Source organism: Bos grunniens, chromosome 9 (genome assembly GCF_055505025.1).
Source record: "Bos grunniens cultivar Pamir isolate PY7600 chromosome 9, Bosgru_T2T1.0, whole genome shotgun sequence".
Taxonomy (NCBI): Eukaryota; Metazoa; Chordata; class Mammalia; order Artiodactyla; family Bovidae; genus Bos; species Bos grunniens.
In genome coordinates this window covers 60211067-60234758 of record NC_141173.1, presented here as the reverse complement: position 1 = coordinate 60234758, position 23692 = coordinate 60211067, and the positions used below count along the sequence as shown (strand labels likewise).

Genomic DNA, 23692 nt, shown 5'->3' with positions numbered 1-23692 from the left:
AAGGCTATGGTTTTTCCAGTGGTTATGTATGGATGTGAGAATTGGACTGTGAAGAAAGCTGAGTGCCGAAGAACTGATGTTTTTGAACTGTGGTGTTGGAGAAGACTCTTGAGAGTTCCTTGGACTGTAGGGAGGTCCAACCAGTCCATCCTAAAGGAGATCAGTCCTGGGTGTTCTTTGGAAGGAATGATGCTAAAACTGAAACCCCAATACTTTGGCCATCCCATGCGAAGAGTTGACTCATTAGAAAAGATACGGATGTTGGGAGGGATTGGGGGCAGGAGGAGAAGGGGACGACAGAGGATGAGATGGCTGGATGGCATCACAGACTCTATGGACATGAGTTTGAGTAGACTCTGCGAGTTGGTGATGGACAGGGAGGCCGGAGTGCTGCAATTCATGGGATTGCAAAGAGTCAGACATGACTGAGCAACTGAACTGAACTGAACTGATGGTAGCTCTATTTTCATTTTTTAAAAGAATATCCATCCTGTTCTACATAGAGATTGCACCAATTTACATTTGTACCAATAGTGTAGGAGGGTTCCCTTTTATCCATACCTTCTCCAGCATTTATTGTTTGTAGGCATGTGTGATCTTAGTTCCTCAACCAGGGATCTAACTCTCACCTCCTGCAGTGGAAAATACGAAGTTTTAAACACTGGTTCAGCAAGAAAGTTCCATGAAATTGCTGTCGTCTTTGTGCCTCCGTTCCTATGTTTATAGTTTTGGTGTTTTTTTTTTTTTTTTTTTTTTGGGGGGGTGGCTCTTTTCCTACATACTGCTGCTTACCACATGTTCCTTGCTTCTGAGCTTGAAGTAGGGAAGAAAACACCACTAACAATGTTGTTTGATTGAATTAGCTAATGATACAAAAATATATTGTCTTCTGCTTATAGTATATTTCTTCTTAAACACAGCACTGAACTTTCCTATAGACTTGTCAAATTAGTGGTTTTAAGTCCAATCTCTTATTTATAAAAACAGTAAAGCTATGGTTAGTGAAATTTTAATTCAGATAAAAGCATTTAGATGGATGATGCTAATGGCCATTAATATTCTCTCTGTAACACATGTCTGGATTTGAAACAGGGATTTTCAAATTAATCATTATCATTTAGTAAGATTTCTATTACTTAGAGCCCTGTGCTTTGACCCTGAGTAAAAACAAAAGGTTCAAGCCTTGTTTTTTGGGGGTGTATATGCCCGCCCTCTCAGAAGATAACTTCTATGCTTAAATGAAATAAACCAGAATAGTTATAGGAAGAAGAAAAGCAGAGTGAATAGGTTACCAAAATGTGGCTTCAATGTGCTTCACAGTACTGCTTCAAAGTATAAAGGAAAAATTAACCTCAGTAAACTTGGCATTAAGGAATAATTTTTAAGCTATTGCCCTTATATGAACCAGAACATAGTGTTTATGAAATAATAAATTCAGAGACCACTTTCCATCAGAATAGATTAGCTAGATAGAGGTAACTTCACATATTTTGTATATATATGTGTATGTATTTAAAAAGAACTCAAAATGATGCAAGGAAACTTGCTCCTGCAGTTTTCCAAAGGACACTGTATTTACAGGTAGGGAATTTGAGTTTCAGTCCCAAATTTACTATTAGTTAGCTGGATGGCCTTGAGAAACTAACTCTTCTAGGAACAATGTGATAGAGGATCTCCCCTCTTCACTTCATGAGTGGTAGTTTGCTGGTATCTAAATCAATACTTCAAAGTAACAGATTGAAGAAGAAGAGTAAAAACAGTCAGTGTAGGAATATAAAATGGAAAGAATAAAAATAAAAGGGAAAATGGCATAGATTTAAAAACACAGGCAAATATGTAAGCAATCTGAGGTTTTGAAAAAAATACTATAACTTCAGATATATTTTCAATAAAACTAATGCTATCTTAGCTTCTTTTGTGTGCTCAGATGCTCAGTTGTGTCTGACTCTTTGCGACCCCATGAACTATAGCCCACCAGGCTCCTCTGTCCATGGGATTCTCCTGGCAAGAATACTGGAGTCCGTTGCCATTTCCTTCTCCAGGGGATCTTCCTGATCTAAAGATCAAACCCACGTCTCTTAAATCTCCTACACTGGCAGACAAATTCTTTACCACTAGCATCACCTGGGACAAGGGCAATATTTTTAGATTTAAAAAAAATCTAGGTTAGTCCTTACATATATATGTGTATGTGTGTGTCCTCGATCACATTCTAATTGTAATGAATTCTGTGTTGAAAATTCCAAAATAACAGTGTCATACCCTTTCTTTCATAATCCTTCTTTCTTATGTTGTTTCTTTTTTGTTGCTGTTTTGTGGTCTAATGCAGGGAAGCTCAAAGTGGAATACATGTTGCCCTGTGGTGAACACAATAATGCATTGTGGTGAAAGCGTTTGAACTTCCTCTAGTATTTATTTTATGCCATTCTCTCATTTATGCCAAAAGTAAGTTTTATAATATTCATAATAAGATAGAATAGTACACATATAACAATATAAATAAATCATACATACCAATCATGAATACATGATTGAGAGATGTGTTCTGATAGGACTTTGTAGAGCAGCCAAAAACTCTTCTAGGAGAATTGTCAACCATCAGAGATTTCCTCTCTTCTGAGACCTTTCTGTCAGTGTATTTATACTGATATACATCCAGTTTATATATTCATGTTTTATTATAAAATTTAAATATATTCAATAAAGAAAATTTGGAGAGTCTAAAAATATGTGAGAGGAGAGGTAATGGCATAATCCTCATGTTTCACCCTCTGTGTACCCATACAAATCACTGTTCTTTCAAGATCGTAATATAAAAATCTGTTGTAATCGTACAGGCCCAAGATAAGCCACATAAAGATGAAAAATTTCCAAAACTGCTTATGATTATTTCTTTGGAGAATTGAATAAATTGTTAAAACACTGTTTTAGTTTCTGTTGGAATGTGCTCTTAGAAAGCGCTCCTATTATTAATAGGAGAGGGCTCCTATTATTTAACTAGCTTAGTAACCTAGTTTAAAATACATTTCAGAAATATGGTACATAAGATTGAAACTAAAAGAGGTGACTTTTTTTTTTTTTTCAATTCTAGAAAGATAATCAGAATGAGGTTGACCAGTAATTGAAACAGTTACTCTTATGTACTCAGTGTACATAACTCCAACAACATTAGCTAGAACTCTTAATTATTTTATCTCTATGCAATATCTGAGCCTGGTTCCCAGAGGAGCAGGTCTTCTATTTATTCTTGTGATTTTGGCTATTGTTGACATTAGGCAGCCTGCTCTCCAGATAAAATAAAGATATTTTGGTGGGAAAGAGTAACTTCTCAGAATGACTTTTACTTGTACTTTTCCTGCCTAGGAAATGGGACTTGGTTTTCATTCTCCTTTATTCATGAATGCATTTAATGTAATAAATATTTAAGTGATTCAAATGTACAAAGCACTATGCTGATATAATCTGGATATCCTGGACAACCTTTTCTCTCTGCATTTTACTTTCAAAATATCTTGACTCACTATTTTCCATGGACTTTGCTATGTATCTTATTAGCATCCTGTGAGTTTGAAATTTATCTGTCTGAGCTCTCTTGGGCACAAATGTATTTTAAGTTTTGACTTGCTATAATATTTTGAAACTTTTTAGTTTGATTTGTAAAACACATATTCTAGAAGCTGTTTATTTCTTCTGAGATACTTTGTCTTCAATGAGGACAAGGTGAGCCATGAGGACTAGAGTACAGTCCTCAGCCTGAGTGACCAGGCCTGAGATTGAATCTGAGATTCTAAGCAATGATGTTTCTGATTAGGGCCTTTTCTTTTTTAATTGAGGTATAGTTGCTTCACAATGTTGTGTTAGTTTCTGCTGTACAATAAAGTGAATAGCTATATATGTATACATATATACCCTCCCCCTTGGACTTTTCCTCCCGCATCCCACCCCTCTAGGTCACCACAGAGCACCAAGCCAAGCTCCCTGCGCTATATGGCAACTTCCCCCTAGCTATCTGTTTTACACATGGGAGTTCATGTATGTCAATTCCCAATTCATCCCATCCTCCCCTTGCCCCCCATCCACACGATGTTCGCTATATCTGTTTCTCTATTCCTGCCTGCAAATAGGTTCAAACACAAAAGTTAAAGCTCTCTTTTCTCTCCCCCCTTTTAAAATTAATTTTGAAAAAAGGTTTATTTATTTGTTTATTTTTGGCCGTGCTGGATCTTTGTTGCTGTGCGCAAGCTTTCCCTAGTTGCAAAGAGTAGGGCTACTCTGTAGTTGTGGCATGCGGGCTTATGGCGGTGGCTTCCTGTATTGCAGAGCACGGGCTCCAGAGTGCACAGGCTTCAGTAGTACAGCACGTGGGCTCAGTAGCTGTGGCTCACCCGCTCTAGAGCATAGGCTCAGTAGTTGTGCACAGACTTAGCTGCTTTAGAGCATGTGGGATCTTCCTGGAGGAGAGATCGATCCCATGTCCCCTGCATTGGCGGGCAGATTCTCAACCTCTAGTCCACAAGGGAAGCCCTAAAATGATCTTTTATTGAGATATAATTGACTTATAACATTATATTAGTTTCAAGGGTACAGCTTAATGAATCAATATTTGTACCTAATATGAAATTTTCACCACAATAAGTCTAGATATCATCTGTTGGTATATAGTTACAGAAGGTTTTCTTCTTATGAGGAGAATTTTATGATCTGTTTTCTTAGCAACTTTCAAATATTCAATATAGTATTATTATTATTTTTTTTTTAGTATTATTAACTATAGTCACAATGCTGTTCATTATATCTCCAGGACTTATTTAATAACTGGAAGTTTGCACCTTTTCACTACTTTTGCCTGTTTTACCCACTCCCTCTCTTTCCAGCCGTAATCTGTTCTCCAGATCTATGAGTTTATTTGTTTGTATGTTTTCAGACTTTTACATAAAAGTGAGATCATATAGCATTTGTCTTTCTCTGCCTCATTTATTTCACTTATTAAAGTTCTCTTTTCAAATATGCTGCAAAGCTTTTAAAATAAAAAGCTATTAAATGCAAGAACTATCGAAGTCTATTTGAACTTTCTTTCTAAACATTATCAACTATGGTTTAAACTGGTAATTCTTAAACTATGCATTATTATTCTGCCAACTGAACCATAGATGGTCTATTGCTTAGCTAAGTAACAGTGATCTTTCTAATTTTTCTGAAAACAGTACTTTATTGGACATAAATTTTTGAATTTGTAATTCTCTCCTTAGTTTCCTCATCTGTAAAATGAGGGTGATATTAAGACATGTCTGCTAGGTTTGTTGAGAGGATGTATACCTGTGGCGGATTCATTTTGAAATTTGGCAAAACTAATACAATTATGTAAAGTTTAAAAAAAAAAAAAAAAGAGCAGTGTGAAGAGTAGTACCCAATCAATGTGATCCACATATGAACATTTTAAAAAAACTTTTGATATCTACTTTTATTTACCTGATCATCTTAGGAAATAACAAAATTTACAAACTGGCATCTTATATATACAAAGGGCATTAGGAAATAGCCATGCCTCTTAGTTCAACATCTTGTTTATTTCCCTTGATAATCATGCCACAAGAATAATATTTAAAAGACTTAAAATAACTTAAATAATTCAGCTGATTTTAAAACTAAAAATTTCAATGTTTTTATTTTCTTGTTTGTGTTTAATTTTAATACTGGAATCATGTGGTTTGACAAGTGCCATCTCTCTATGAGCTAGCCTGATTTCTGCATCTTTACATTTGGAATTAATTAACCATTATCAAATGCTCAGATTTGCTAGCACCTAAGCTTAGATTTTAATGAAAATTTTAGGAAAAAAGTGTTTTAAAAGGAATGAGGAAGAAAAGCTAAGAGAATCTAAATAGTTTAAAATTAGGCCCTGGGCATATTGGTCACTGTTTATTTTCATGGTTATGAGATCCTTGTCTTATTCAATGTAGTGAAAATCCAATACCTTTAGGCAGTTGGCCTAAGTTTGATTTTTAGGCATTTTGATTTATAAATTGAATTCTATGTAACCTTTACAGGATTCCCAACTCCATTATCATGTTATTACTTTTGTAATGTGTTTTGAGCACTGCCAATGTGTTCAGAATTGAAAAGCATATTAAAGTGAGCCTATTCCCACAATGGTCTAAACATTTTAGCTGAACTTTCTGTTTTTCCACCTCTGCACATTTGAAAAACTCTCCTGTATATTATTTTCCCCCAAAATCGATGGAAGTGCCTTTCAAAGTGTCGTTGGAGAGTTCTTGTTTGCTAGTGTTGCTGGACTCTGGACGACGTTCTCTGGGGGAGCTTGGTCCTAATGTGATAGCCACCAGCTGGTCATCACTCTTGGCTCTCAAAATGTTTGGGCCACATTGTAAGACATGGTCTTCTTAGTAACTTATGTTCCTCAAATATCTATGTATAGAAACTAGTTATGTTTTACTTGCAAGTTTTTAAATTTTCTTGTTGATCTAAGTCTATATATTACTAATAAATGTGTCTACTTGAGTACGTTATGATTTTCTTGTGATGAAGATGCTAGAAGCCAGAATACACATCTTTGTCTTTGAATTGTTCATCTCTTAACTTTCCTAATCCTTGAAAATGATGCGCCAGTTGCTCATTTCCCTGGGAAGCATTGAGGAGTCTCTTTAAGGTGATTATCTTTTTATCTTCAGGCTCACTGAATCATTGAATCCTTGCTCTGCTTCCAGGCCTACAAGACTATTATGCCTGAGATTTTGACTATATAATAATAGATTCAAGATATCCAGGGTTTAGTTATAATTTATATGTCATTCATTTAACTAAGAAGCGTAGAATTTTATACTGACTTTCAGTTTTCATTCTGTCATATTAGGCTTGTCAAATTTGGGAAAACTATTACTTAGGTTTCACCTAGAACCATTTAGTTTGATTTGAAAAACTGATGTATTCAAACCAATTATGACACATATTTTTTCCCCTATTTTTCATTCCCGTAGCTCAGATCTACATTCAAGGTGCCAGTAATCTTGGAGGAATTTTATTAGTCTATTAAATGGCAGGAACAAGAATATGATAAAAATAGAATATTGTTAGTTACTATTTGGTAACTTAAAAATATGGTTGGTTAGGTTTATTTCACTTGTTCAAAGATTAAGCTGAAAGAATAGCTCTATTATTTTTTTACACTGATAGTTACCAACCATGCTTGAACTTTATAAAGTGATTAGTTGAAATAGGCAAAATCGCTTCCTAATTCTGAATTGGATATTTAGAACAACTGGTAGAGCAATGCCTGTGATTAATGATGATCCTGACAATTAGGGTTCACTGTTTTTTTCCTCATTCCAATGTTTGTCGTCACACAAACTTTAACCATTTCTTCATTCTTGTGGCATATTTTTAAATGAAAGTAACTATGGTAGCTGCTGAAATTTAAAGGCACTGTAGAAGCATGGTTAAATAGTTGAAGAAGTAATTGCTGGCTGAAAAATAAATCAGTATGTTACTTTGCTAAAAACTGATAAAATTGGGGAGAATGGAAATTAGCTTGCTAGTCAAAAATACTATGTATTTAGTGATTAGACTCATTCATTTGTGACCACTTTGCTTTTGGACATTTCATTTAGAGATGGAAGCAAAATTTTAACATTCCTAAAATAGTACCAGATAATTTGAAGACAAAAATTAGTCTAAAAATTAAAAGCCTGAATAATAATAAAAATTCAAAAAGCCCAGAAAGAGTGCTAAAATATCTCAAGATTTTTCTGAAATTATCGTTTCCTCAGCCTAATTATATTAAGTATATTAAGTGTGTTTTGATAAATAAACAAAAATGCTCAGAGGCATGCACAGATTTGCCCTTCATTAGCCCCATGGTGCACCAGCATTGTTATCCCCTTACTCCACCTGAAACACACCCACAGATTATATCTACCTATGAACACTGAAATTCAAGGTCTCAGGAATTTCTAAGAATTCTAAATACCAGCCTTTGGAACTGGGTAGACATTGATAAAGATGACAAGGACTTGATGATGAGAGTTTCAAACAAACTGGTTTTCCCACATATTGAATAATAAAGTGGAAGGGAATACCCCGGTTACACTATAAGGAAGCAAAGTCTTGCAAGGAGGTGGAAAGTATTGAGTACAAACAACAAGCCTGGGGGGAAGTTACTTGCTATCTAAAGGCTCTCTCCTGGGTGATATGTCAGAATTTTGACATATGCTATAATTTTTCAAAAGAAGTCAGAAATATAGAAATCTCTATTTTCATATGAAGTCTCTTATATGAAGTCTCTTGCTTTTTGTATGTTGACATGTTAACTACCTAAAACATGCCTGCTAATGCCAGTGATACTGCTCTACTGATCTGCATTCTCATCTTAAAAGGAATATGTCATTTGTAGTCTGATGGGACAAGCATTGTAAGCACCACTTGTATTAAGAAGGGAACCTAATGGTGTGTTTTTAACTCTCCGCCAAAAGTGAATGGAGTGCATTCCAACTGATTTGGAACTGATTTGGAGAAGACCACAGACAAGGACTGTTCTGTTGATCATTTCAAAGCAAGATAGCAAACAGGAAGGACAGATCAGACTGTAATAGGAAGGTGGACTGTGTTTCCCAGGAGCGTAGAAACCACAGTCAGAGGCCAGCATTCTTTATAATCACCTGCAGCCAGAGTCTCATTACGTTAATGAACTGAGATATTTTCCGAAGTATATATGTAGAACTTGCCTTAAATAGGTTAATAACTCCCCACCCACAACATCTAAACTCTTGTCCTTTTTCCCCCATCCATGAAAATACACGCATTTACAAACTTGGTTGTTTTGTAGAGTCTCCAAACACTTTTTTTTTCTGATGTGCTAATATATAAATTTTGCAAAGTGTTTTTTTTTTTTTTTTCACTTTTACAAAAAATTTGATTAATGTAGATTCAGAATGTCTCATGATTGCTCTGGCAGCACATTAACTAAAATCAGAATGTCTCCATTAAACAAATATGCTGGTTATAGATATAATCTAAGAATATTTTTACATTACAAGGCAAGAATTCAGCCATTCCAGCTTCCCTTTTGTGTACATTTATGGAATATACATTGGGGAATCAAAGAGATGAAAGGTTCTGTGAAAGGGGTTGGAGGTGTAACGGCCCACGTTTTACCCAGTGGAGGCAGAGCCAGGAGAAAAGGTTGAAGTCAGGATAATACTTTGGAAAAAAGTAGACTTTCCCCAACACAATCCTGTTGGAGGTCATATGGTATGTATCAGTGTAACTGAGCAAGTGCTTCTCAGTATTCCTTTATCCTCTTTAATGTTACCTGTGCTGCTGGACTAATGTCTCATTACACCTGTGTATGAAATACACGCCAGATTTCACTTGTTGATTTGAATGAATGTGCGTTGTCTAAATAGTGGAGCCAGGGAGTACACAACTAAGGTCCATTTCAGTGTGATCTGTGTGTCTCAGTGTTTTAGCAAATTAAAAGCTTTCTGGGGAAATTGCTGCATTCAAATGTTTTCATCAGACTTTGCATGCAATTTTGTTTTCACCAAATGACAATACGACCTTTATTGACAACTGCATTTACTTTCCATCTTATATCAGTTAATCCCTTCATAAATATCAATCCAAATGAGCTAAGTTACCCAGCAATGAGGTAGTGAAGAAGATGATTCATTAAATGGCAAAGGCACAGCTGGTAATAGATTAGGTGCTGTAGAAGATAAAAACACATACTCATGTACCCACGCACCTAACAAAAACTAAAAGATAACTCTGGCTTCAAGGATTTCAAAATATAATTTGTACGTAAAGAGATAACTTCAAGAAACATCTAGAGACTAGTGAAAGATAAAATAAAATCAATTAAATAATAGAATGCATGTTGTGGATTGGAATTGCTTTCTGAATTTTGAGGCTCTAAGAAAAATCATAGGCTTTGTTAATCAGAGGACGTATCATAAAAGAGATGGAAAGTGAGCTGTGCCTTGAAAAAAAGTGAAAAATTTAGATTGCAGGAAAGAGATTACAGGGGATTTGGGACTGTTAATGCTAGGTTGGGAAAGTGTGCAAGGCAGTAGGGAGAAGAGGTGCTTTGTTCTGAGTCGCTATATGAGTTATAATAAGAGATGAGGCAAAACAGATAGATCAGTCAATATCCCAGGACCCAATTCAGCAAGTGATGTTGCATCAAGCCTGCATATTTCCTTGGTCTCTTCTGATCTGTAGCTGTTTCTCAGTCTTCTCTTGTTTTCCATGACCTTGGCATTTTAAAGGGTCACAACCAGTTTGAATTTCTCCTTGAAAAGTTTTATAATAAGGAATTTTACTTGTAATGTACCAGGGGAAAAATCATGATCATTTTTAAAGCATAGTTCATTTCAAAATGCTACCAAATTTTATGATTTGAAGAGAGGTGGATAATATTTTTTAATGTGTGGCTTAATGCCCTCAAATGTGTAAAGTGAAAATTCTTATCTCTGTGGTCCTTCAGTATCCCTCTATTTCTGAAGGAATATGAACTCTCTCAGGCCTTACAAGTGATTTGTCTGTTTATTGGTTGCTTGTTGGATTGTAGAGACAGTGAGTCTTGTATAGAGAGGGTGTGATCATACAAGGAAAAGTAATTGGTGAGAGAGAGACAAAGAGAGAGAGGAGAGAGAGGAGTCTAAGCTAAGAAGACTGAACCCAGAAGAATTCCAGGTACAATAAGGGATGGACTGAGCAGTTGTGCATATCAGGAGGCCCCTTCTGGATGGTCTGGGGTGCAAATGGAGCTTGACAGAGTGGTTCCTTCACCCTTGCTTCCATTCTTCTTTTCCTGCATTCCTTTCTTCCTTCTGATCCTGGGTCCAGGGACCATAACGTTTACTCTTCTCAGCTCCCGGCACACTGCTCCATACAATGAGCCTCCCTCCTCTGTTCTGTCGCATGCTGTTTGTTCATAACACCTATTTCTATTCCCTCCCCACATAGGGACCCATTCTAATGAGTCTGTTGTACATCCTTAAAATATATCTTTTAAAAGTAAATAATGTTGTGTGCATTCATTTAAATATACTTAAATGTTATGAGATAGTCAGGATCCCTCCACTCATCCAAACCACAATAGGAGATGAGGGTTTACAGGCAAAGAGTTATTTTGGTAAGTGATCTCAAGGAAAAATAATGAAGGATGTGTTATAAAGTATGTTATTAGGATGGTTGCCATTGTGGGGAAATGGAGCTTGATTTCAATAGGAACCCTCTGAAGAGCCATGGAGAAGGTGCCTCAGAACTGTCTGCCCCAAAGGTGGGAGAGGGGAGGATTTATCTAACTGTTGCTTTACACCATTGGTCAAACTTTGCCCTCTGCTGTATTTGCACACATCATAAAACTGAATAGGCTTCTACTGGGCTTTCCTGGTGGATCAGACAGTAAGGAATCTGCTTACAACACAGGAGGACTCGGTTGGACTATAAAAAAGGCTGAGCATAAAAGAATTGATGCTTTCAAACTGAATTATGGTGCTGGAGAAGACTCTTGAGAGTCCCTTGGACAGCAAGGAGATCAAACCAGCCAATCCTAAATGAAATTACCCTGAATATTCATTGGAAGGACTGATGCTGAAGCTGAAGCTCCAATACTTTGGCCACCTGATGCAAAGGGCTGACTCGCTGGAAAAGACCCTGATGCTGGGAAAGACTGAAGGCAGGAGGAGAAGTGAGTGACAGTGGATGAGATGGTTAGTTTCACTGATTCAATGAACATGAGTTTGCGCAAACTCCTTGAGATAGTGAAGGACAGGGAAGCCTGGTGTACTGCAGTCCATGGGGTCATAAAGATTTATACATAATTTAGGAACTGAAAAATGACAACAGTCTTCTATAGGCATCACATGTGATCCTCTAGGGCAGGAATGAAAGACAAATGGTGCAGCTGAGGCAATATATGGGAATAAAAAATAGGAGAAAAACATGTGAAGAGAGGCACAAAATATGTCTGACACAAGAGATATTACTATTGTACAAAATATATGTTGTGGTCTTCCTTACTTTTTTAAACTGATATTTTTGTTAATTTACTATGTATGCATTTCCATTCTTCTGTCTGTTGCACAGAATACTGTACCTTCGAGTTCCTACTTGTGAACAGAATCCAATCTCACTTCTTTAAACCAAAGGAATTCACTTGTTTTCTGGAGTAATAGACTCAAGTTTGGAGTTACCTTGTTGTTTAGTTGCTAAATCATGTCCGACTCTTTGTGACCCCATGGACTGTAGTACCCCAGGCTCCTCTGTCTTCCACTGTCACTCAGAATTTACTCAAATTCATGTCCGTTAAGTTGTGATGCTATCTAACCATCTAATCCTCTGTCATCCTCTTCTTCTCTTGCCTTCAGTCTTTCCCAGCATCAGAGTCTTTTCCAATAAATCAGTTCTTCACATCAGGTGGCCAAAGTATTGGAGCTTCAGCCTCAGCATCAGTCCTTCCAGTGAATATTCAGGGTTGATTACCTTTAAGATGGACTGGTTTGATCTCCTTGCTGTCAAGGAGCTCACAAGAGTCTCCTCCAACACTACAACTCAAAAACATCAATTCTTTGGCACTCAGTCTTCTTTATGGTCAAACTCTCACAGATGTACATGACTACTGGAAAAACCATAACTTTGACTAGATGGACTTTTGTTAGCAAAGTGATGTCTTTGTTTTTTAATATGCTGTCTAGATTTGTCATTGCTTTTCTTTCAAGGAGCAAGTGTCTTTTAATTTCATGGCTTCAGTCACTGTCAGCAGTGATTTTGGAACCCAAGAAAATAAAATCCATCACTACTTCCATATCTGCCTGTAAATGTTACCTACCCCCTACCTTAGCCAGCTAGAGCTCTACCCTGGTGTTCCCACACCACCTAGCCTGGGCTAGGCTGCTGACATTGCTATCTATCTGCTTTGCATTTGAAATGGGTGGGCAGAGATCCACCCAAGATATTTGAGGGTAAAAAGGAACTTAACTAAGGAATTTCCCTTCACACTCAGATTGTTCCCTGAAGCCCTCTTATGTTCTTGTACTTCAAAATCTTCTATCTTCTTAAAGTTTTCTTATAAAATATATTCTCAGAACTACCAACATCCCCCTTAATACTATGCATCTCTGAGTTCAGGTTTGGGTTCATGCGAGGGAACAAGTGCCTGTGTTTCTTCACTAGTTTGTCAAGTACCTTCAATCTTATTTTCTTCATTTAATTTTGAAGAGATGATGATAATGGCCCCTGGTTATTGATGATTTTATTTCTTTGAACCTACTTGTTTATCCCTAGGTTTTTCTTCTCAGGTTCTCTTTTTGGCAACATCATTACTTAAAAATCCTTTATAACTGTTTTCCTTGCAATATATTTGTAATCCTTTATTGTTTATTACAGACCCACTCACCACCCACAAAAAAAATCTTTTCTTAGATTTTGGATTGATTTTGAATTTCATGACAGTGATTTTAAGGTTCATAGAATGAATCATAATTTCAGTTGTTTCATACTCATAAATCAGTATTACTAAGGCATATTTGAAGAACTAAAACACTTTCATTGCAAATCTGAGTGATAATATGGGCCTCAGGATTGCCCTGGAATATGGATGAGAACCAACCATTTAGGAGCAAATATTCTGGCTGATAACAGACAGCCAGCCAAATGCAGCCCCTGATAAAGATAAATAACCTGTACTCAGGGAAATTTTTTGCATCATTAAACATGGTGAGCATATTAGCTAGCAGGGGGTGGAGCTGAGTCCCCAAAGAGATAAATCTAAATTATGTGCGCTGCAGTGATCATAACAGTAATGCGCCATCTTGGCTAACTAGCTGACATCAATGGGGAAGGGAATTTCAGATTTAAATGAACCAAACTAAAAAGCATTTCAGTGCACATACAGACTAATTGGAGCATATTCATGAACTTTTCAGCCCTATTATGCCTCTTTTTTTTGACTGGTGCCAAGTACAAAGAGCTTAGAATTTTCCTGTCAAACCTTGCATCTTTGTTTCTTCCTTTCACTTTCTTATGCAGCTTGATTAATTACTCTCCAATTTGCTCTCCATTAATCTCCCTCCTACACAGTTGTATCAGTGCTTGCCAAAATCCCTTTTTCTGTGTGTGAAGCTAAGATGGATAAGATAAGTTTAGTGACACTTTTCTGAAATGAGTCAATAAAGTAGTCATTTATTAACAATGTACTTTTGAAGCACAGAATATTCCAAATTCAAAGTTAAGAAGTACCATTAATTACTTCAGAAGACACATCTTGTTGATAATAAAACCAATTTGAAAAACCTGAGAAAGCTGTATAATGACCAAATTTGATTTTGTTATTCTCTGTTATTTGTGTTGGACAATTGCTTGATGGTACGATACTTATCTGTATTCCAAAGTCATAATATCTGATTTTATTCCATTCAGTTCCCTTTGTGCCTCTAAGAAGTTGTAATACTATATTGGTAAATGGAGAGGGAAAATGCTATTGGTTATGGGAATAAATTAGCCAATATTTAAAGATCTGTTTTTCCATATTTCAGATAAAGATAATTAAGTGACCTCCTCCTGGACCATAAGCTATATATGATCATGTCTGTGCTATTTGTGGTCATTGTGCCAATCAATGTACAGCACAACTGTGGGATAGTTAGGAGTCTAGTAAATATTTGTTGAATAGATGAATGAGTAATTTTCAAAAATAATTATTTTTTGTCTATAATAAGGAACAATTTATGTGAACTTGGAGATAGTGTGGGGACTAGCAAAGTCGACTTTTAATACTAACCAAAGAGAAATTTACTTGAAATTGATACCACCAAGCCATTTTTATTGATTGACTTTTCACACATTTGTGGCTAAGCCACTCATTTTCAGTATATGGGTTTATCTATTAAAGGCAAATTACCAAAATTGCCAGTCATCGAAAGATAATCTAGAGACATTCTGGGTTTAAACGGCATTTCAACCACTTACTGTAGAATAATCTCAGTCAGTCCTTTAAGTTCTTCTGTCTCATTTGACCTCTTTAAGCAAGAGGCAGGACACTTTGTACCTGGGGTTGTTGTGTAAAGGTTAAATAAAGCATTCTATGTGATGGTATCTAGAACCGTATTCAGAAGGCTTCCCTGGTGACCCAATCAGTAAAGAATCCACCTACAGTGCAGGAGACCCGGGATCAATCTCTGCGTCAGGAAGATACCCTGGAGAAGAAAGTGGCAATCCATCCATTATTCTTGCCTGGGAAATCCCGTGGACAGTGGAGCCTGACGGGCTACGGTCCATAGATCTATTTATTACCACTTTCAGTTCAGTTCAGTCACTCAGTCGTGTGACTGAGTGCGACCCCATGAATCGCAGCACGCCAGGCCTCCCTGTCCATCACCAACTCCCGGAGTTCACTCAAACTCACGTCCATCGAGTCAGTGATGCCATCCAACCATCTCATCCTCTGTCGTCCCCTTCTCCTCCTGCCCCCAATCCCTCCCAGCATCAGAGTCTTTTCCAATTAGTTAACTCTTCGATTGAGGTGGCCAAAGTACTGGAGTTTCAGCTTTAGCATCATTCCTTCCAAAGAAATCCCAGGGCTGATCTCTTTTAGGATGGACAGGTTGGATCTCCTTGCAGTCCAAGGAACTCTCAAGAGTCTTCTCCAACACCACAGTTCAAAAGCATCAATTCTTCGGCGCTCAGCTTTCTTCACAGTATAACTCTCACATCCATACATGACCACTGGAAAAACCATAGCCTTGACTAGACAGACCTTTGTTGGCAAAGTAATGTCTCTGCTTTTCAATATGCTGTCTAGGTTCGTCATAACTTTTCTTCCAAGGAGTAAGTGTCTTTTAATTTCATGGCTGCAATTACCATCTGCAGTGATTTTGGAGTCCCCAAAAATGAAGTCTGACACTGTTTCCCCATCTATTTCCCATGAAGTGATTGGACCAGATGCCATGATCTTTGTTTTCTGAATGATGAGCTTCAAGCCAACTTTTTCACCCTCCTCTTTCACTTTCATCAAGAGGCTTTTTAGTTCCTCTTCACTTTCTGTTATAAGGGTGGTGTCATCTGCATATCTAAGGTTATTAATATTTCTCCCGGCAATCTTGATTCCAGCTTGTGTTTCTTCCAGTCCAGCGTTTCTCATGATGTACTCTGCATATAAGTAAGCAGATATTAACTCTGCATATTAAATAAGCAGGGTGACAGTATACAGCCTTGACGTACTCCTTTTCCTATTTGGAACCAGTCTGTTGTTCCATGTCCTGTTCTAACTGTTGCTTCCTGACCTGCATTCAGGTTTCTCAAGAGGCAGGTCAGGTGGTCTGGTATTCCCATCTCTTGAAGAATTTTCCACAGTTTATTGTGATCCACGCAGTCAAAGGTTTGGAACCTCCTTATTTCCTATAATGGTTCTTATCCTAGGCTCACCTCATATGAAAGACTAGTCCTCAATGTCCATTGATGGTGATTCTGGTCTTCTCTACCTCCTCACCCACCCTTTATGATCCCTGACTGTAAACCCCTTCCTAGGGCTCAGTTTGGATTTATTTTTGTTCTCTTGATTTGAGAATCAGAGTTAGACTGTGGTGATTCAGAAAGAGATTTGCTCTATTTCTTTCTGTTGGAAGCTATAATAAAAGCGTGTGAAATTTTCTTCTTCAGAGAACATCGCTTATAAATTAGGAATTCATGTGGTGTATTGGTGGAGTCAGGGAGTGGTTTGGTCTCCTTCAGCATATTATTTAACATCTTAGTTTGAAATAATAACTTGAAAAATACATTTCTTATATCTTGGCTACAAAACTGATAGTACTGAAAAGTTCTCTGCATTCCATGTTACATACTTTGGGATAACTGCTTGCACAATAGAAGTGGTTGACTAAATTTGTATCATAAGTCTGATTTTCTTGACAGTTTACTTATACTTTTTTTTTTTTGGTTTACAGTTCAGTTCAGTTCAGTGACTCAGTCCTGTCCGACTCTTTGCAACCCCACGGACTGCAGCACGCCAGGCCTCCCTGTCCATCACCAACTCCGGAAGTCCACTCAAACTCATGTCCAGTGAGTTGGTGATGCCATCCAACCATCTCATCCTCTGTTGTCCCCTTCTCCTCCTGCCTTCAATCTTTCCCAGCATCTGGGTTTTTTCAAATGAGTCAGTTCTTCACATCAGGTGGCCAAAGTATTGGAGTTTCAGCTTCAGTATCAGTCCTTCCAATGAATATTCAGAACTGATTTCCTTTAGGATGTACTGGTTTGATCTCCTTGCAGTCCAAGGGACTCTCAAGAGTCTCCTCCAACACCACAGTTCAAAAGCATCAATTCTTTGGCACTCAGTTTTATTTATAGTCCAACACTCACATCCATACATGACTACTGAAAAAGCCATAGCTTTGACTAGATGGACCTTTGTTGGCAAAGTAATGTCTCTGCTTTTTAATATACTGTCTAGTTTGGTCATAACTTTTCTTCCAAGGAGTAAGTGTCTTTTAATTTCATGACTGCAGTCACCATCTGCAGTGATTTTGGAGCCTCTCAAAACAAAGTCTGCCACTGTTTTCATTGTTTCTCCATCTATTTGCCATGAAGTGATGACACTGGATGCCATGATTTTTGTTTTCTGAATATTGAGCTTCAAGCCAACTTTTTCACTCTCCTCTTTCACTTTCTTCAAGAGGCTCTTTAGTTCTTCACTTTCTGCCATATGAGTGGTCTCATCTACATATCTGAGGTTATTGGTATTTCTCCCAGAAATCTCAATTTCAACTTGTGCTTCATCCAACCAAGCATTTCTCATGATATACTCTGCATATGAGTTAAATAAGCAGGATGACAATATACAGCCTTGACATACTCCTTTTCCTATTTGGAACTAGTCTGTTGTTCCATGTCCTATTCTAATTGTTGCTTCCTGACCTGCATACAGATTTCTCAAGAGGCAGGTGAGGAGGTCTGGTATTCCCATCTCTTTCAGAATTTTCCAGTTTATTGTGAGCCACACAGTCAAAGGCTTTGGCCTAGTCAATAAAGGAGAAATATATGTTTCTAGAACTCTCTTGCTTTTTCAACATCTGATCCAGCAGATGTTGGCAATTTGATCTCTGGTTCCTCTGCCTTTTCTAAAACCAGCTTGAACATCTGGAATTCATGGTTCATATATTGCTGAAGCCTGGCTTGGAAAATTTTGAGCATTACTTTACTAGCATGTGAGATGAGTGCAATTGTGCAGTAGTTTGAGCATTCTTTGGCATTGCTTTTCTTTGGGATTAGTATGAAAACTGACCTTTTCCAGTCCTGTGGCCACTGCTGAGTTTTCCAAATTTGCTGGCATACTGAGTGCAGCACTTTCACAGCATCATCTTCCAGGATTTGAAAGAGCTCAACTGTAATTCCATCACCTTCACTAGCTTTGTTTGATGTGATGCTTCCTAAGGCCCACTTGACTTCACATTCCAAGATGTCTGGCTTTAGGTGAGTGATCACATCATCATGATTATCTGGGTTGTGAAGATCTTTTTTGTACAGTTCTTCTGTTTATTCTTTCCACTTCCTCTTAATATCTTCTGCTTCTGTTAGGACCATTTCATTTCTGTCCTTTATTGAGCCCATCTTTCCATGAAATGTTCCCTTGGTATCTCTAATTTTCTTGAAGAGATCTCTAGTCTTTTCCATTCTATTGTTTCCTCTATTTCTTTGCACTGATCACGGAAGAAGGCTTTCTTATCTCTCCTTGCTTTCTTTGGAACTCTGCATTCAAATGGGTATATCTTTTCTTTTCTCCTTTGCTTTTTGCTTCTCTTCTTTGCACAGCTATTTGTAAGGCCTCCTCAGACAGCCATTTTACTTTTTTGTATTTCTTTTTCTTGGGGATGGTCTTGCTCCCTGTCTCCTGTACAATGTCAGGAACCTCTGTCCATAGTTCATCAGGCACTCTACCAGATCTAGTCCTTTAAATCCATTTGTCACTTCCACTGTATAATCGTAAGGGATTTGATTTGGGTCATACCTGAGTGGTCTAGTGGTTTTCTCTACTTTCTTCAATTTAAGTTTGAAAATTTTTGGTTTACACCATTCTTAATTTTGTCCTTTGTTGTTATTACATTCGTTTTCCTTTTATCCCAGTAGGATCTGTAAAAAACATTTTAAAAATCAAATTATTTGAAGAAAGAGAGTATAAAACAAGTTTGCAGAAATTTACATTTTAAACTTTGAATAACTCTGGGGCAAAAGTTGTAGTCAGTTGGGTCTGGGTTTAAATCTTGCAACAGAGAGAGATTAAATAACACAATACAATATAATAGTTATAGTTGGTTTGCTTGAACAACCAAACATTGTTCATGTGCTGCATTTGGTTTTTGTTGCCTTATAAGACTCTTACAACGTATTATCTTTAATTTGTAAGGTCGATCCATCTGTGTTCCTTTTATAAAAAAGTTACTTGTTAATTAAGGGAATTTATACAGTATGATTTGTATAGTATCTAGTACAGAGTAAGCACTCAACCTGGTAACTAATGCTATTGTTATTTGTCATGATGGCATTTTAGAATATGAACTATTCTTGCTTGAAATTTTGTAGTTTGTGGATCTGATGGCTATTGTCTTTCAACCATTCTGGAAAATTTTAAGCCTTTATCTACTCTCCTTCCATTCTTTCTACTGATTCCCTCTAAAAGTTTAATGGATATATATTAGATATCCTTATCTTATCCTTTATGAGTCTTAAGCTTGATTTCACATTTTACAAGTCAGTTTCTCTGTGCTGCATCGAGCATCGTTTCATCCTTTCTGGACTACTCTGATTGTTCATTTCAGTGGAATCACCAGTCATTCTATGCAATAAATTTCTAAAAGTTTTATTTAAACTCTTCTACAAGTCTCTGCTAATTTTTGATAATTATTATATAATTATCCATGTTTTCCATTCTCTTTTAATCTCTTAAAGATACTGAATATACTCATTTTATAGTTTACATTTGATAATTGCTATATTTCTATATATTTTGTACCTGGTTTTATGGATTGTTGTTTCTACTGGCTCTTGCTTATGGTATTTTGTTAATCATGTATTTGGTTGTAGATTTATTTACATTTGGAGAGCTTCTGTTTATTGGAAATTTATTGGGAATTATTTGAAGATTGTATTTTTGTTACTTTCTTCCTGAGGGTGTTTTTACTTGTCAGTTGCTACTGCCAAAGTATGTCTGTGTTTAGTTAAAGTATTAACTCGTGTTTTATTTCTTTGGACCTTGTAAACAGAATATAGATAAAGATAGATAATTTTCCTTACTGTCTTACTCTACTGGTTAGATCTTACATTTACTCCTCTTTTCAATGGATTTCAGCTTTGTTGAGAGAGGGAAATTTTCATACTTTTCTTTTCTAGAACTCCCTTATCACTGATACTGTACATCAGTAATTCTCAGCTGGGGGTAATTTTGGCCTCATGGAATTCATTTGGCAAAATCCAGAGTCTTTTTGGTTAATGTAACTGGTTGGGGAAAGGTGCCACTGACAGTAGGCAGAGATCGTTGTTCTTGTGGCTTAGTTGTCAAGACGTGTCCTACTCCCAGGCCTCTCTGTCCCCTCACCATCTCCTGGAGTTTGCCCAAGTTCATGTCCATTTAATCGGTGATGCCATCCATCCATCTCATCCTCTGTTGCCCCAGTAGAGACTGGAGATGCTCCAAGTATCCTATAATGCACAGGACAGACAGCAAAGAATTGTCTGCCTCAAAATCTCACTAGTCCCCAACCAGAGACTGAGGAACTGTGATCTAGGTCAAACAGAACTTGGAGGTGCCTCAGGGCAGCCAGTGGCTTCAGCTTATCGCCCTGGACTCTTATTTCTGCTTTGTTCTAGTCTTAGGGATTTTCTTGCCTTCTGGAAAGCTTATCCATGGTCATAAAAGGACTTCAGATTATTTTAACTGCTTTAAAAATATGTAGTATTGAGATTTTCTTATCTTTTATTTTGCTTCCCTACTTCTCTCCTCTTTATTTAATGGCTTCAGAGTGTTTCGTTGACTGTGTGATACTTTGTTAGATTAGTCTTTAGTTATGGACCTTAAAGTGGCTTTAAATCAATTGCAAACAATGCTCCAGTGAATGTCATTTTGTATATGTGACAGTATTTCTTCAGAATACGCACCTAAGAGTAAAAATGCTGGGTATGTGCATCTTAAATTTTGATAAATACTGCCATATTCTCCACATAGGATTTATGATTTACCCTCCCTCTGGCATTATATGAAAGTAAATTTTCCTTACATGGGTTTAAATTAAAACTGATTAAAAAAGGGACCTCATGATACACAAATATAAAAAGAATGAACCTTCCTGTAACCACCAGTCATAGTCAACAGTTACCAGAATTTTGCCACTTTTGTTTCAGTGTTCTTTCTGCTCTTGTTTTTTTTTTTTTTTTTTAAACATTTTTCTTTTTTAATGCTGAAGTATTTGAAAAAGATTCAAATATCATTTTATTTCATTCTATAACATGTAGATATTTTATTGTATAACCACAAAGCTGCAATCTTGACTATTCATATCATTTAATAAAAAGTAATTTCTTTTTATCAGCTGATATTTTCCCAAATGTGAAAAAAAATTTGCTCTTTTATAAGTTGACCTGTTCAATTATACAAGTTATACCCATTGCATTTGAATTTGATGTCTCTTAATTCTCTTTCAAATTAGAATAGTACCTTTTCATTTTGACCTACTGATATTGGCTTATAGATCAATTGTCCTATTCAAGGTCCTACATTCTGGGTTTGTCTGCTTGCTTCCTTTTGGTGTTCATCTGGTTTTTCCCTGTAGAGAAAAGTTAATACCCAGCATATGTTGGGTTAAGCCTATGCTGGTTAGCTATCCCTCCTTTCATGGATCACAGCCTTGTTGTGGTACAGGGGCTTGCATAACTCAATGATGCTATGAACCATGAGGTGCAGGGCCATCCAAGATGTGTGGGTCATAGTGAAGATTTCTGACAAAATGTGGTCCCCTGGAGAAGGAAATGGCAAACCACTCCAGTATTCTTGCCCCAAGAACCCCATGAACAGTAGGAAAGGGCTTGCAGAGGCGGACACAGCTTAGCAACTGAACAGCCCCAACAACAAATATATTCAGTTGGCCAAAAAGTTGGTTAAGATGTTGCCATAAGATGGTATGGAAAATCCTAAGTAACTTTTTGGCCAACCCAGTAATTGCATTCAGGCTCCACATGTTGGCAGGGCTTCATATTGCATCAAAATAAGGTATACAAACCTGTTCTTGCAAATTCTGTGTTGATCAGACTGCTGACCAGTGGACACAGGTCATCATAGCCTGATCCCTTCTTTGTAAAGTTTCTCATTTACATTTTATCAAATGGCTTCATGCATATGATTCTTGCTTGAATAATTTATTGTATGATGAATGGCAGAATGGCAATTTTAAAAATTCTACCTCTCCTTCACCAAGTTTTAGTTAGAATTTTTTAATAAACAATATTAAATAAACATTTAATGCAAATATAGGCACAATAAAAGACAGAAATGGTATGGACCTAACAGAAGCAGAAGATATTAAGAAGAGGTGGCAACTATACACAGAAAAACTATACAAAAAATATCTTCATGACCCAGATAATCATGATGGTGTGATCACTCACCTAGAGCCAGACATCCTGGAATGGGAAGTCAAGTGGACCTTAGGAAGCATCACCTCAAACAAAGCTAGCAGAGGTGATGGAATTCCAGTTGAGCTATTTGAAATCCTAAAAGATGATGGCTGTGAAAGTGCTGCACTAAATATGCCAGAAAATTTGGAAAGCATAGCAGTGGCCACAGGGCTGGAAAAGGTCAGTTTTCATCCCAATCCCAAAGAAAGGCAATGCCAAAGAATGCTCAAACTACTGCACAATTGCACTCATGTCACACGCTAGCAAAGTAAAGCTCAAAATTCTCCAAGGCAGACTTCAACAGTACATGAACCGTGAACTTCCAGATGTTCAAACTGGTTTTAGAAAAAGCAGAGGAACCAGAGATCAAATTGCCAACATCCGCTGGATCATTGAAAAAGCAAGAGAGTTCCAGAAAAACATCTATTTCTACTTTATTGACTGTGCCAAAGCGTTTGACTGTGTGAATCACAGCAAACTGTGGAAAATTCTTCAAGAGATGGGAATACCAGACCACCTTACCTGCCTCTTGAGAAATAGGTATGCAGGTCAGGAAGCAACAGTTAGGATCGGACATGGAACAACAGACTTATTCTGAATCGGGAAAGGAGTCTGTAAACGTATATTGTCACCCTGCTTATTTGACTTATATGCAGAGTACATCATGAGAAACACTGGGCTGGATGAAGCACAAGCTGGAATCAAGATTGCAGGGATAAATATCAATAACCTCAGATATGCAGATGACACCACCCTTATGGCAGAAAGTGAAGAAGAACTAAAGAGCCTCTTGATGAAAGTGAAAGAGGAGAGGGGGAAAATTGGCTTAAAACTCAACATTCAGAAAACGAAGATCATGGCATCTAGTCCCATCATGGGAAATAGATGGGGGAAGCAGTGGAAACAGTGACAGACTTTATTTTTTGGAGCTCCAAAATCACTGCTGATGGTGATTGCAGCCATGAAATTAAAAGACACTCCTTGGAAGAAAAGTTATGACCAACCTAGACAGCAT

General features: G+C 37.1%; 1 protein-coding gene across 1 annotated transcript in view; it reads left to right on the top strand.

The window, feature by feature from the left end:
• The window catches only part of LOC147365998 (uncharacterized), a 116785-nt gene that overhangs the window by 57928 nt on the left and 35165 nt on the right, over positions 1-23692 (top strand). The window lies entirely within an intron of this gene.